At 37.4% G+C, this 15,768-nt stretch overlaps 1 protein-coding gene across 6 annotated transcripts in view; it reads right to left on the bottom strand.

Annotated features, from left to right (window-relative positions):
• Positions 1-15,768, bottom strand: part of LOC141533470 (dystrobrevin beta) — a 633,463-nt gene that overhangs the window by 277,912 nt on the left and 339,783 nt on the right. The gene's annotated exons all lie outside the window — the stretch shown is intronic.

Genomic DNA, 15,768 nt, shown 5'->3' with positions numbered 1-15,768 from the left:
TTTCGATGTTGGTTGAATTGTCAATGTTGATATTTGGTCTCCAATTTTCTCAGGCTTGGGAAGTGATTTCAGCTCATATGCTAACCATGGCGTCTGATCGAATAGTGGAACTGTAATTATTATCAGGAAATGTCCATTTGTTTTTCCTGTTTCCACTGTGGACACCCTGGCTAGTGTATTGATGTCCATGTGATTCAGAGGTTGAGGTGGGTTCAGCGTCGGGTGTTTTTTCATCATGTCAGCGGTTGCTTGATGCAGTTGTTTGGCTGACACTGTTAAATAGGTGAGTCTACCCCATTTCGCTTCTTCTATAATCTTTTCTGCGTTGTTTAGAATACGTAGATGGTTGGTCATCAGGTGAATATGTTCGTCTCCAGCCATTGAGAACAATTGGATTCTTTGTAGATCGCTCAATTGTTTATTTATTGCATGCTTGAGGTAGGCTGATGTTCGGACCAGTTCCTTGATCCTCTCGGTTATGTTTGATTCGTGTTTAAGGATCTCATTTATTTCACTCTTGATGATGTGAGTGTTGTTTTGGGATAGGTGTATTAATTCCCTATTGTTTTGATATAGATTGTCTATTTCCTTGATGATGTGCTCTTTGTCGCTGTAGTCCATGGTCCCAAACAGTTCTCGAGCTATTGTACCTACGAATCCGAACCAGGGGGCTCTTTTTGTGCGGTTTTGTGAGTCGAATTCTTCTAGTTGTGGGTCCTCGAGGAGTTGTCTTAGCCGATGTTGAGCTTGTTGAAGTTCTGCTTGTATTTCTCTATGGCTGTTGACCCTCAAATATGATGTGCAGATTGAATGATTGAATTTCGTTGAGCATATTCCGTAGGCTTCCCATAAACTTTGGTTCGAATGTGGATACATATTCGCCAGTCTGTCGATGTTGATCGAACTAATGAGTTGCCATTCTTCGCGGATCAGATGTATTTTCTTGAATGGATCGTAGAGTAGGCCTGGGTTGGCCTCCATTGGCTTTATTTTCGTTTCTCCTGCGCTCCATGCCAGATACCCCAGTCCCAAGAAGAGAAGTAGTACGGTGTTCATGTTGAAATTGTATTGGCTCTTATATACTGAAACAAACAACTTGGGTTTCTTTTTAGTCAAATTTTTCGCGGCTGGCTGGTTTAGCCTTATTCGGGTGGAGTAATTTTCGTTTCCCATTTTCTTTTTCTATTATTAAATTTCCCATTTCATTTATTTCGACTATTTCGTATGGACCGGTATAGTAAAGGTCTAATTTATTTTTCTAGGTTCCTTCAACGTGTATATGAGGTCTCCTACACTAAATTTTGTTGGGTGTATATGTTTGTCGAATCGGATTTTAGACTCGTGTTTAGCTCTCGTTAAATTTTCCGCAGATATTCGTTGAATTTCGGAAATTCGACTAATTAAGTCTGCTAGATAATCGTTATATGATTCGATTTTACTGAAGTCCGGAAATTGAGTTGGACTTCGGGCTTTTCTTCCGTACAAAATTTCGTATGGTGTAAATTTTGTGGCTGTGTGCACGGTGGTGTTATAATTCAACATTGCCATTGGGACATACCGATCCCAGTTACTGAATTTATCTACATAAGCCCGGAGGTAGTCGATTAAAGGCTGGTGAGATCGTTCCAAGGCTCCGTTCGATTGTGGATAGTATGAGGAAGTTGTTATTCTTTGAATTCTCAGTGCTTTGGCTAGCTGTTGAATTAATTTGCTTGTAAATGAGGTGCCCTTATCTGATAGAATTACGCGAGGGCACCCATAAAGAGCGATATAATGATTTAACAGGGCATCTGCAACAGTTACTGCTCTGATATCAGGGAGAGGAACTGCCGCAGCTGCTTTAGAAAAATTATCCTGGATCGTTAGGATGTGTACATTTCCGTCAGGGGTCATGGGCAGGGGTCCTACCGTATCTATACTAATTTTTTCGAAAGGTTCGAAGGGTGTGTCTGTGATGAACATAGGCTGTTTGGTTTTTATTCGCGTGAGTTTATTTTTCTGGCATATCTCGCATGCTCGTATATAATTGTAGATTTTATCTTTCATTCCTGGCCAGTAATATTTTTCGCGAATACGCCAATATGTTTTTACCACACCTTTGTGGCCCCCTATTAGGCTGTTATGATTTTCCTCAATTATTTTTGTTCGAAGGGATTCGTCTGGTACCTCGACGTTCCCTTCGCACAAGGTAATTGTTATTGGACAGTCTCTTAGTTCGTGTAATAAATAGGCTTTTATGTCTAAGTCGTCAAATTCGTCCCCCTGCTTTGCACAGCGAAACGAATGAATGTCGTGTTTGTGCATTGACTGTCGAAGATTTCTCAATCCTTCGATCAGGTCGATAGGGTCTAATTTTTCGAAATGTTTTGTTTTGATAAATACCGTAAAGATTTTACAACGACCTAGCTTGGTGACGAATACGTCCCCCTTTGTAGGCTTTGAGGCGTGAAGGTCATCGGCATTTATAAATTTTAAGTCGCGGAGCAGTTTCGCTACGGGTTTTATTATTTCGCAATCAGCTGCTAAAAAGTGTACTAAGTGGTCTCGAGCGTAAGTAAGCCCGTCTCGGCTGGTTGAAAATTTGATTTTTATGTCGGACCCTTTTGGCGGTATACTTTCGTCTGAACTCGAGGGTGAAGATATATTCTTGGTCGATGGCGCCTTTCGGCAAAAACATCTTCAGCCTCTTCGAAAGTTGGAGGGTCGTAGGCGACAAATGGTGGTCCGAATCGGCTGTTCCCTACGTCATCCCCCACTGTTTTATTCCCGCTTGTAGTTGTTTCGCGTCTAATTTTATTGGAATCGCTAGGCTTTTCCGAATTGCTAAGTGATTTAATATTATTATTAGCCTGTGAATTATTTAGTTTTGATTCCGTTTCGATAAGTGTGTTATTGGGGTTGGCCGATTCGGTTCCGGCCCTTTCGGTTATTGCTTCGCCGTTTTCGTCTACGATTTGGCCGCTAACATGGTCATAATGGATCCCCATGGCCGCTAATTCATCGGGAATGAGGACTCTTCCGAAGATTGGGGTTCGGGGTTCTGGACCGTCTCCTAAATATCCCGCGAATCGCGATCTGTTTACGTTCTGGGGAGTGAAAGTATTTATGTTTGACTCATTTCTATCGTATGTATCGGTGACGTTTCTGAAATTAATGTCGTCTGTTTCAGTCGAGGGCTCCGGTTCTATGATGATGGGCTTTTCTGCTCCGCTGGAATCTCCGCTTTTTCCGGTTTCTTCTGGACTGATATCGCTGCTTGATCCTTCCTCAGGGTTTTCGCTGTTGTCTCTTAGAAATTCGTCGACATTAATTTCGGTTGCAGTGTCATTGTCTAACGAGTCTTCTTCGTTACTCCAGAGTGGAGGCATTTTGCTGAGTGCTTGGCGGATTGTTTTTGCTATCTCAGAACTTGTTCGTTTTAATTCGGCTAACTCTTGGGGAGTGTAGTTGAATATCGCTTCTTCTCGTCGGATTTTCTCTAGAGCTCGCTCCCGATGGGTGTTTTCCGGTGGTGGCCGTCTTTTGAGGAGTTCATCAAACATTTCTATTAATTCGTGCGTTGACCGTCGTTTTTGTGGAACCCTTATTTCGCTGTCACTTTCAGCTGCTTCATCCTTCTCTGCCTCGTCGTCCCCCTCTTGGCCAATGTCAGGTGTTTTATTACTTGTGCTTGGTCCTGGCAGGAAAACCTCGTCGTCCCCCTGTTCTTCATTTCCGGCTTCTTGAATCTTCGGATCTTCTGAGGTTATATCTAGATCGCTGGTTTCGTGATAATTCACTTTTGGTGGGACTCGTGTTTTTCCCATTTCTCTTTTCCTAAGTCGAGAGGCAATTGTTTCTCTTACTTCGGGAGCGCTGCTGACTCGTGGTCTATTTTTTGATTCGATAGGGCGACCGGGGCGTTTGACCGATTGGATCGCCTCTTCATCCGAGAGATTTTTATTTAATCTTTTTGGTTTTGTTAAAGCAGAAATCGGTAACGCTAGAGGATTATTTTCGGTATTATTATTTATTGTGAGTTTTGGAGATTCTGGACGCCCTTCCGGGTTGTAAGAGAGCCCTTCCGCGTATTGCTCGGTGATCTTATGCCGGACTACGACGTTAAATTTGTATCTACTTAATTTAGAGCGCCATTTAGCTTGTCTTTCGGTGACAGTTGCGCTATCCCTTAACCAGGTAACGCAAGGGCTACTGGTTATTAGAGTAAAATGTTTTTGTAGATACGGTCGGAATTGTTGAATTGCGTAAACTATTGCAAGGCATTGTTTTTCTACGTCAGTATATCGGGTTTCGGTGTCGTGAAATACCCTTGAAACGCAAGAGACTATTTTTCTCCATCTTTTTCCGGATCGTCCCCCACTGTCGTCGCTTGACTGAGAATTCCGGATATTCCCGAGTCCGACGCATGGACAGCTAGGATGAAAGGTTTGTTAAAATCTGGGTATTTAAGGAAAGAATCTTCGCAGAGGGCATTTTTGATATCGTCAAATGCCGTTTGCGCTTCTTCAGTCCATATGAAAGGTTTCGTTTTTCGCGTAAGATCTGTTATGGGCTTAGCCCTTTCCGCGAAATTTTGGATGAATCTACGATAATAATTGGCGAGTCCCATAAATTTTCTGGCTTCTGTATGTATGATTTCTAGGTCGCGACGCGTTTTTGAGTGATGAAATTTTTTCGGGTCTGGTTTTATACCCTCTTTTGTTATTACGTGACCCAAATAGTCTACTTCCGGGCAGAGAAATTTACATTTTTCAGGTTGGAGAGTGAGACCCGCTTCTCTCAATCTATTGAATAATCTTTGCACTCTCACCCCATGTTCTTCTAGGGTTTTACCATAGCTAACTAAATCGTCGATATAAATAAATAATTCCGTCCCTCTTAACCCGCTTAAGGTGGAATCCATCATTCGTTGGAAGATAGATGGAGCGCATTCTAGGCCAAAAGGCATGCAACAATATTCCCAGTGGCCATCTGGGGTCGAAAATGCCGTTTTTGGCGCATCCGCGGGATGCATTGGGACCTGGTGGAAACCCATGGCGAGATCGAAGACGCTGAAGAAGTTAGCGTCGCCTAACTGGTCTAAAATGTCGATAATTAGAGGTAGAGGATAGGCATCTCCTCTAGTGATTTTATTTAGTTGCCTGAAGTCGATAACCATTCTATATTTTTTTATAGAAGGATCATTAGATTTTTTTGGTACGATCCACAAAGGTGAGTTGTACGGAGAGTTAGATTTTCGAATTATTCCCTGTTTTTCGAGATTTTCGACCTGCCTGGCGATTTCTTCCCGATGTTCTGGGGAAATCGATACTGTTTTATTCTCACCGGTTCATTGGTGGTGGTTTCAATCCTGCAGGTGAAATTTTTCGAGCAACCCAGCTTGTCTCCGGGAAGATGAAAGACGTCGTGATTTTTTTCTATAAGCTCTTGGACTTGTTCTTTTTCTTCTTCATTTAGATGACCTAGGGGTATTTTCTGAAGTATGGTCTTAATGCGTACTTCCGGATTGGCTATACGACTAGAATTTTCGATGGAAGGGTCATCGGACTCGTCCCCGTCTGAACTAGGGTTACTGAACTCGAAATCTTCGAGTGCTTGGGGTCCGATGTCTATGTCGACTGGATTTGTTAAGATTAATGACCATACACGTGGCGTAACCGTCCTCTACCTTGACGACGGCCTCTCCTCCAAGGACTCCATCCGGAAGTTTCATTCGAGGGAGATATCCCTCGTTCTTTTCGAAGTCTTGGACTGGTATTGCTACTACCATTTTCATACGAGGTGGTACTGTGTAGCTTGAAGAGGGCTTTGTTTTAAGGCTAAAAGAGGTTGTTTTTGTTGGAGAAGATAACAAAACCAAAGTTTGATTGTCATACGAGATTTCAGCTTTTTCGGTTTCAAGGAAATTGTTTCCCAGGATTCCCACTCCGGGAATGGTAAATCCTCCCGACAAACCTGAAATTCGACTTCGATATGGAGAATTTTCAATTTAACTACTCCTAGGGTCTCAAAGGTACTGTCGCTGAGGCCTCGGAATTTTCTAGCTTTTCTGGTGTCGATAATTGTTTCAGGTTTTAACGCGGATACATTGACGAGGCATACATCCCCGCCTGTATCGATGAGGAATCGCTGGTAGTTACCTAGGAGCAGATTACACGAGATATATACCTTTGGCCCAGTTCCTAGAGCGAGGATCTTTTGCTCGGGGAACCTTCGTGGGTTGATGATCGGTATTGGTTGAATAGGTCTGTTTTTCATTACTAGAGTATTCCAGTAAAACGAGATAGTTACGCGATTTTGAATGAAAAATTCGTTTCCGAGAATAGCTTTATAACCGCCGGGTGGTTTTGGTACGAGATGGAACGTGATTTTAACTCCGAATATTTTTAGACTGATAGAACCGGTTATAGGCATTGAGCTTGTAGCTATACCTCCAACTGCTCCTGTATCTTCGATGTTACAGGGGACTTCGTCGCACAGTTCTTCGATGCAGAGTAAGTTAAGGTCGGAACCGGTGTCGAGAAGGGCGTTTACTCCGCCTTTTCGAAGTCCTGGACTACGTAGATGGACTGTAGGGCCTCTTCCTGTAGTTAGGCACTTTGGTTCGTCCTCGCCTGGGCTCGTAGCTCTCCTGCGGTCATCAATTGAGGATTCTGCTGTCCTGCTGGTGACGTCAAGTTGTTTTGGATTGGTTGTTGTTCTGGTCTCGGTAGAGACATTGGTTCCGTCATAGTCGATTGATGTTCTAAGACCTGCTTCTGGGAATTTTGCAGGATTGATCGAGGGTATTGATTTTGATAATTTCGGTATTGACTCCTTGGATATTGCTGATAATTGTTGGGAGTCCTCGCTGAAGTAGACGGAGACTGGACGGGCATACTCGCCATTGTCTCCGGTTGACGAGCGCCCGATCCGTTTAAAGGATCGTACGTGTCTCGACGTTCTCCTTTTGGGCAAAATGGACAGTTACAAATTATCGTTGGGTCCGATTTGTGCCGTAATTTTGCCTCTTCCGAATCTTCGTCTTCTTCAAAGCGTACCGCCCTCTTTGTAGGACCTGGTACTCCTGGATGGAAACGATTTTGGTTATAATTTTGGAAAGGTCGCGGTTGATAATAATTTTGAGTCTTAGGCATATATTGTGTATTTCGCTCGGTTCCGAACGTGAAAGTAGAGCCCATCATTTGTTGTTCTACTTGATAACCCGCGCCGTAGTAACTGTCAGGAGCGTAGTCTTCATATGTGTCGGGAAATGGGTCATCGTAATACCGAGGAGCGCTTATTCTTGGACCTTGACTATATTCTTGATATGCCAAGGTGCGGGGTAATTCGCGATAATTGCCACGATCGTCATAATCACGAGAAGATCTCGGCATTTGCGGATAATGTCGGTTACCATCTTGTCCGGGTCGTCGGTGAAATTCCACTGAGGGTGGAAGTGATTCTCCGGGAGTGAGTCCATCATCTCTCATAGATCGTCTTCGTTCCGGTCTTCTATACGCGTCGTTTTCGATGGCGAGATACATGTCATTTAACGTTTCGGCTCTTCTTATTTTACATAGGCACCGTAAGAAGTCTGGTAGGTATTCGTATAGGGTAGTAGCCGCTGTTTTCTCAAATGTACGTTTTACTACGGCCCTATCAGCTTCGGGAGCATTGAGCTCTATACGACGAACCATCTCGCTTAGCCGGTAATAAAAGTCTTCGATGTTTTCCGTATCTTTTGGGGCCGCAGCAGCTAGATTTTTCTGCCACATGATATATGGGTCGCCTCTCTTGAGTTTTCGACCTAGGACTAGTAAGATATCTTCTACCGAGCCTAATTCGACATGTTCAACCAATCTCTTGGCTCGTCCATATAGTTTTTGGGCTATACGACGGGCGAAGAAGTCTTGGTTGTCTGCTGGGATGCTCGGTAGCCAATTTCTTACTATCCCATCGAACAATTCGAAATCTTTTACTGCGTTTGGCCCTTCCCCGTTAAAATAGGGGAGGGCATCGTGTAGCTCTTTGGCCAATGTTTGAATTTGAGTGTTAAGAAGTTCCTCGTTTATAGAGGTGTCTACGCGGAAAGTTCTCCTAGCCATGATTCCGAACGGAAAATCGTTCGAACAAGGGACAAAAAACGTTCCTTCTTCGTCCTCGAAGGGTTCCACGGTTCTAGTGTGATCTAACTTGAAGTAAAATTTGACTATTCTGGGTAAAGTTTGAATTTAGACGAAGGTTGGGAAGGAACTTTTCGCTCGAAGAACTCAAAATAAAGGAAAAGTTAAAAATCGAATTTTATTTGATTTAAATCGCGATATATTTTTATCGGTCACTAGGTAAGTAGGTCGCAGCTGTTGAGTGCAATAACCGGAGGAAAAGATTAGCTATCGTGTATATAGAGTTACAGAATATTGAGTACGGACGGATAGACACGGAAGAGTTGAAGGACGTGTGTTTACTATAAGCAATTTCAAGATAGTAATAAAGGAAGAATCAAATATTTTACTCAGACAGTAATGAGTAAAATTGAAAGGAAATTCTAACACCTTGACCAATTCCTAGTTTCCAGCAAAAAAATTTTGAATTTTATTATTAGTTTTATATAAAAAAATTGAATATAAAAAATTTTAAATATAAAAATCTCAGACGAAATTTCAAATAAGATTGGAGTAAAATTACACCAATGTATGAACACTAAAGACTGAAGTTAAATTTAAATTTCGCTTGCTCAGCGGAATGTAAGATAATGAATTAATGTAAGTTCTATAACAAGATTTTATAATAACAAAAAAAAATTTCTAATAGTTTTCTATTTATGTGAGCTCTTTGGAGTTCAATTTTCGAAGATTTGAAAGAAAGATGAGCGGATAAGAATTTAGGTTTTTAGGTTCGAGGTGGAGATTTAGGGTCGATCGGATGGAGTTTGTACTCGAACGGCGCTTTGATGGGGGCTTGGATTTGGCGAATCTTTAATATTGTTTCGTAAAGTTCCGCGACGGCTTTAACGTTTTCTATAATCTTTGGCCCACCAGCCTTTTTATCGGTTACGTTCTTCGCGGGTTCAGTATCTTCTTCCCAATATTTAGTTTCTATCAACGGGCGGTGATATACCTTGCCGTTGATAATAAAATCTGAATGAACTTGTTTTAAGTGATATCGATAGCCCGAACGTCTATTCTTTCCCATCGGCTCTTTAAAGTTTTCAAAAAAAAAATTTCTACAGCATCAAAAAATAAAAACGTCAAGTAGTCGACGCAGTAACCGATCGCAAAACCAAAATTTTGTAAATAAATTGATTTCCCCAAAAAAAATTTTTTATTTTAAAATTTCGGGTCACGACAATATAATTCGATTTCTAGGGGAAGGGAGAAAAATTTCTTATGGTATTCGTAACCGTGTACCCAAAAAAAACTTTTAATATTACAAACGAGGGAAAGAAATTTCAACAAAAATATTCAGTATCACAAAAATTATATACAAAAAAAAAATGTTGTTATTCAAATAGTAGCATCTCGTGTCAGCAGAGATTCCGAAGAGAAAGGAAAAAAATTTTATATATATAAAAACAAATAGATAAAAAAATTTCGAATTTTTAAAATTTTCTTTCTTATTTTGGTAAAAATTTTATTTTTAGCCAGATAAAGTGTGATCGAGGGAAGGTGCTAAATTCAAAGCACCCTTCCCAAGAGTTAAGTTTTTGAAAGTTTTCTCAGCTAAAGAAAGTGCTGTTAAGCACCCTTCCAGAACTGGAAACCTTTGTGTAGAGAAGGTGCTAAATTCAAAGCACCCTTCTCGTAATGTGTAAGTATAAGAGTAAAGGGTTCAAAATAATTTTTACCCAAAATAAGTCCTTGTTAACTAATTTCTAAAAATAGATTAAAATGATGAAAGACAAAAATGAACTTCTATAAATAAAATTCGAGTAATAGAAGTTAAAATAGTATCCGTAAACTGCTTAATTAGTAAACAAAAATTCTTTAAACGGACGTGCAATATTTCTGCTGACAAGGGATACACGTGCGAGTTCCGCGTGATGCGAACCGCACCTCGGATAAAGAAACGTCAGCGAATCTTTATTTTATTATTAGATTAAGAAAGGAAAATTATAGGAATGAAAAAGATGATTTAGAATGAAAAGAAATGATTTTATTTTAAATTTTATAACTCCAAAAAAGATGCAAACTAAATTCTTTAGCGAATTATAAGAAAATTTTGGTGTGAACAAAAAAAATTTGTTAAGCAAAATTTTGAATTTCTGGAGTTAATGATATATATGAAAAGATTTTTCGAATTTTAAATAAGACTTGAAAATTTATAAAATTTAAGAATAAACGAAACTGATAAATTTAGTTTTTAAGAGAGAGATTTTAAACTGTCAAAATTAAAATTTACTTAACAGTGGAATTTACTCGATTTTAATAAGAACTTAGATAGTTCGAAAACGAAAAGAAGAATAATTTTTAGAGAATTTAAATTTTCTCAAACGAAAGTTAAATAATTTCGTACTCGTATCCCACCGCTGCCACCAGTGTTCTTTATGTTATGTCCAAGGGCGTTTAAGTGGTAGCGTAAACGGTGGAGGTTTGGACTAACGGCTTAAAGAATACGCAACGGAGTTTTTAATTCCGTTGTTTTAATTATTTATGTGGGACGTTTTCGACGGACGAATTTACCACGCCTTCGTTTGAGACTGATTACGGAATTTTATTAAGAAAAGGTGTACTTACTCTTTGCAGGATTTTTAATTATTACCGGATCCGTGATTCCGGGGCTGCTGTCAGCGCCTTTTCCTGGGTTGGGCCCTCTGATCGGTCCTTGCGGCGGATAGAGTAGGATGGATTGGGCTGCTTATTTTTACGAAATGAATTGATTCGAACAAATTTCACTTCTCTTGACATTTATTTTTATAGACACTAAAACTCTTACACTTTAACAAATATGAATTTTAACGTAATTTAATCAAATGAATTTTATTAATTTGATTGAGCTAACGTCCTCCAGTCCCCCGTAGGGTAAAGTGCGCAAAACTAGCTTTTAAGAAATTTTGAATAACTTAATGACCGGATTCTCGCCTAAGTGCAGAGCAAATTAGAACTTGGAGATTCCGGTTCTTTAGGATTTATTTACTGGCCGAATTCTCGCCTAAGTGCAGGGCAAATTAGAACTTTAAGAATGCGACTCTCTAAGATACTTAAAATTAGTACGTGGCCTGCCGGTTAAACCGCGTCCAAACTTCCTTTAAGTGCAGTGCAAATTAAAGCAAAGGACTCTACAAGGCACGGGCCCGTCAATTAAACGCGGAAGTCGAATTAATTAACAAAAGACCGGGAGCGGTCTCCGTTTCTCGTTTTTAAATGCTCGCGGTGCTGAGTTTGCAGGAGTCCCCGCTATTCAACCAGCAGTCACGTAGCTTCTATTTTATTGTGGCTTTCGCGCATGGAGAAGTCTTCCATCTGCGCGGCTGATTTAAATTTAAAAAGAAAAAATTTTCGGGTGGACATAACAGCACTATGAACAAAAAATCGCAGCGCTTTGAATTTCTTAGGGATTTTAGGGGACACTTTGAAGTTAAAAAATTACCAACGATATCCTCCGTTCATCCATTTTATCCAAAGTTATACCAAGTTATCCAAATATCCTTAATTATGCGAATTTTTGTCTTTTTTTCAGTCCGAGTTTTCAATTCAAAAAAAATTTTTTCTTCAAAAGCGGTTTACGTTTTCTTATAGAGAATATTGTGTAGTTTTCAAAACCCTCCTTCGATTTCCTATACGGTCATTATTTCCAGAGTTATTGATTTCCAAAGTCAAAAAAACTTTTTGCTTTGCTTGACGATAACTCCGCGGCAAATTATCGTACAGGCTTTTGATTACGTCAAATTAAAGGGTATTAAATTTACTAAAAGAGCTTTTGAACGAAACAATCGAAAAAATTTTTTTGAAGCCCGTAGACCTTTTTTAAGACGAAAAAAAATTTCGAAAAATTTTTTTCAGTAGTTTTCTTAGGATTTCTCCAGACCTGACGATGACAAAAAATTTTCATGGTCATATCTAAAAACTAGACACTTGGAGCTACAATTTGCTTTTTTTTTTTCTGTGCGATCATTTTCCTCGGAGTTACAGCTCGCTGAAAATCACCAAAAAATTTGGAATTTTTTTTATATCCCTTAATTTTTGTGACTAGTGTATATTTTATCTTATGGTTTGTTATTATCAAATGAATAAATTCAATCTTATTTTTGAATTCTAACTTATGATTTGCTTAGTATTAGTTGGTAATAAGTTATCTGTGCTGCGTGATCCTCACCCAGATCCGGGACCACGACGAGCTCGAAGGGGAAGTCGTGCTAGGACACGATGAAGTATTAATAAACCCTTCCGTCACAATTGATAAGGTTATTACAGGTGAGCCGTGCAGTGCAAAGGGGAGAAGAGGGAAAGCAAGAGGGAGCACGGAAATCCGTGGGCTGATCCTCCTTTCATTGAATTTCGCCCGATCCTTACTTGGTTTACTCTCCCTTTTTTTAGAGGCATCCACAACGTTGTTTTCCTGTATAAAAATTTTCTGGACTTCTACTATGGATTTCTCTTCCTGCAGAGAAGTATTCTGAGTTTCTGCTGCAGGGTTTCGTTCCTGCGGAGAAACATTCTGAGCTTCTACTGCAGGTTCAGTGAAACGATCTATTAACGGTTGTTCTATCTCTACTATCTCTACTATAATTTTTCTATAGCGTTTCCTTACTCACTGGTGAACGTCTTATAGCCAGTGTCAGAATCAGATTGGACGGCGGATTTTATCTTTCTTTCTATTCTCAACGCGTTTGTTAAAAATTTTTCGATATCACTACAAATTGGCATTCGTTCGTCAATTTTATCATTTAAATTTTGCGTAAAAACCTTTGTAATTGCGGTATCTACTGTTGTTCTGAAATTTGAAATAGCTTCCGCGTTCAAATCAGAATAATTACTCGAATGGCATTCTGTGATTTCTCTACACTTTTTTTTTATTTGATTCAAGAAATCTGTGACCGGCTTGTCTGTTTGTTGATACATACAATCTAATTCACCTTGTAGCTGATAAATTGATTCTTTCGTAACGTAAATTTTTTTCAATGCTTTAACTAGACCTTTGATCGTAATGGATATAACGTGATTTACCGATATTTTAACGTTGCTACTTAATTTCGCGAGATAAATTAATTTTGCTAGATTCGCTTCTGCAGCGTCTGGCAGAATTTCTTTTGCGTCTTGACAACAACTTATAAAATCTATCGAGTCGTCGGAGTCTCCCTCAAAACAAGGTAAGAAGATAAGTGCATCATGTAACGATATGTTTTAACTGTCTGTTAGTTCCATGTCTTTAAAGTTAAAAAATTTCTGCATTGATCCCTAGTACATAATGGTAAGCCCTTTGTAAAGGTGCTTACTCGTGTCCTCTCCAAGATTCAATTATTGCAATTTTTATTATTTTGAAATTACTGGAATTATCGTGTGTAATTCTTGTAGAATTTACGAATCACAAATCTTAAAATGTAATTAATATTCACATGCACTTTCATTAATTATGAAAGAAAATTATTAACCTCACTGGTATTGTTTAAGTAAAATAAATAAAACACGTTTTTATTACTATAATTCGATAACTTCCTTTACATTACTAAATAATTATTTTAAAATTGTCTCTGGTGACTTCATTAGTTCAACAATACAAAATCTTAATTTCTTCTTGAAATGAAAAAACTTTGAATTTTTTAAAATTTTCTTATAAAATTTTTTTGATAATTCTACCTTCTTAGTGAACAAAACCTCGGTGTACCTGTTCGAGCGCCAAAAATATTATGTAAAATAAATTAATCTAGGTAAATTAATTTTACATTCAAAATATTTATTGTTTTCAAGTATTCGGTCCTAGCGTATTAGACTAATACACCGGGAACTTTCGAGTTTTAATTTATTGAGATCAATAGGTTTGTTTGAATAAATTGATTGTTGGATTAATTTTAATACATATATTATTTAAATCTAAAATTAAAATTATTAGTTAAATTACAATTATTATACAGTGATTTTAGGTTAACATTTGCTTTCACGAAAAATATCAATGATGAAACGAAGTTCATTTATTTGTATGGTGATGATTACAGTTCATTATTGGGGAATAATTGGTTGTCAAATTTTATAATCGACTATTGCGCTAATTTCACTATATTAGAATTGGGTAATTATGAAGACATTGCGTACGTATTATGTGAAATAAGCTCCATTGTTTTCTTATCAGCGAATTTAACGAAAGAAGAATATTTTTTTGAAAATTTAAGAAGAGAATGGGAAAATGAAACGAAAATATTTCTTCCTCTTAATATAAAAAATTTACATTTGGATTTTAATTTACATTGATTTAACAAAAAAAAAATTTTATGTTTTTGATTCTGGGTTAAATAAGTTAATAAGTAATGAAGAAATTTTAAAAAATTTTAATCTTTATTATAAACGTGTTTTCCCTGAAGTTAATCTAAAATTAAAAATCATTTCTGCAGACAATTATCCTAAACAAGATGCTAGTGACACATTGAATTGTGGTATTTTCGTCATACACTATATTGATCAAATTTTAAAGGGTAACATCAACAACACTAGATCCATAGATCCAACAGCTATAAGATTTTTTTTTAAGAGAACTGTGTCTTGTAAAGTCTCTGGATGTGAGAAATTCATGTCTTGTTTGTGGACATCAAGAACTTTTTAATGATGATCAAACATGGTTTATGTGCAGTTCCTGTCATAAATGGTCACACTTCCGGTGTTTAAGGTATTTGAATAAGGATCAAGAAGAAATGTCAAATGAGTATTTTGTGTACAATTGTGATCGTTGCTGTATTTGGTTAACACAATTTCAATAAAGTAGAGTTAAATTATTAATGTTTAAGAATTTAGTGTATATATCAAATAAAGAAACAGTCAAAACTTTGAAAATTATTCGGTTATTCTATTAATATCTCATTTATTCCTATTTATTTCATCTTAAAATGATGTGAAAAATTAAAATTTTTTAGTAACTAATTATCTAGAGAATATTTTTTGAAATCAAACCAACAGCGCCAAAACTTTGCAATTCTGTCGGAAGTACACTCGTAGTTATAAATAAGGGAGCCCCTGACGATAAATTATTAAAAAAATTTTTTAATCAATTATAAATACTTATTAGTATAAATTTAGATTATTCAAAAGAAAAAAGTTATGAATATGAAAAAAAAAAATACTCGTCCAGAAAATTGAAAAATCTACACGAGTATTTTTTTTTAATTTGAAAATTTTTATTTTTTCCAAATTATAAGATATTTTTTTGAAAAATAGAGGTTTTCGGTGAATTTTAGGCTAAAAAATTGAAAAAGTCAAAAATAGAAAAATTTCTCGTTTAGATTTCAGAAAATTATAAATAAAAATCAAAAAATAATTAAATTTGTAAAAATTTTTAAATGAAAAACATTTAATTATAAAATTTAATTTCGAATTATAACTCGAAAATTTATTATTTGATATTTTGAGAAAAATACTCGTTTAGAAAGTTCAAAAATCTAGACGAGTATTTTTTCAAAATTAAAAAAAAAATTTTGCTTTCAAATTACAGGTTTTTTCATTTTTAAAATGGCAGGTGTCGGCCAACTTCAGGGTCATAATTTCTATCAGACTTTCGAGCTCAGAGAGCTCAAAACTACATGAAAATTATATTTTTGAGCTCTTCGAATTCAAAAACGTAATCAGCGCAATTTTGAATGCTTAA

Source organism: Cotesia typhae, unplaced genomic scaffold (genome assembly GCF_013202065.1).
Source record: "Cotesia typhae breed Kobodo isofemale line unplaced genomic scaffold, CoteBio_Ctyphae contig_9, whole genome shotgun sequence".
Classification (NCBI taxonomy): domain Eukaryota; kingdom Metazoa; phylum Arthropoda; class Insecta; order Hymenoptera; family Braconidae; genus Cotesia; species Cotesia typhae.
The sequence above is the reverse complement of the archived record's forward strand: the minus strand, read 5'-3'. Positions and strand labels throughout refer to the sequence as shown.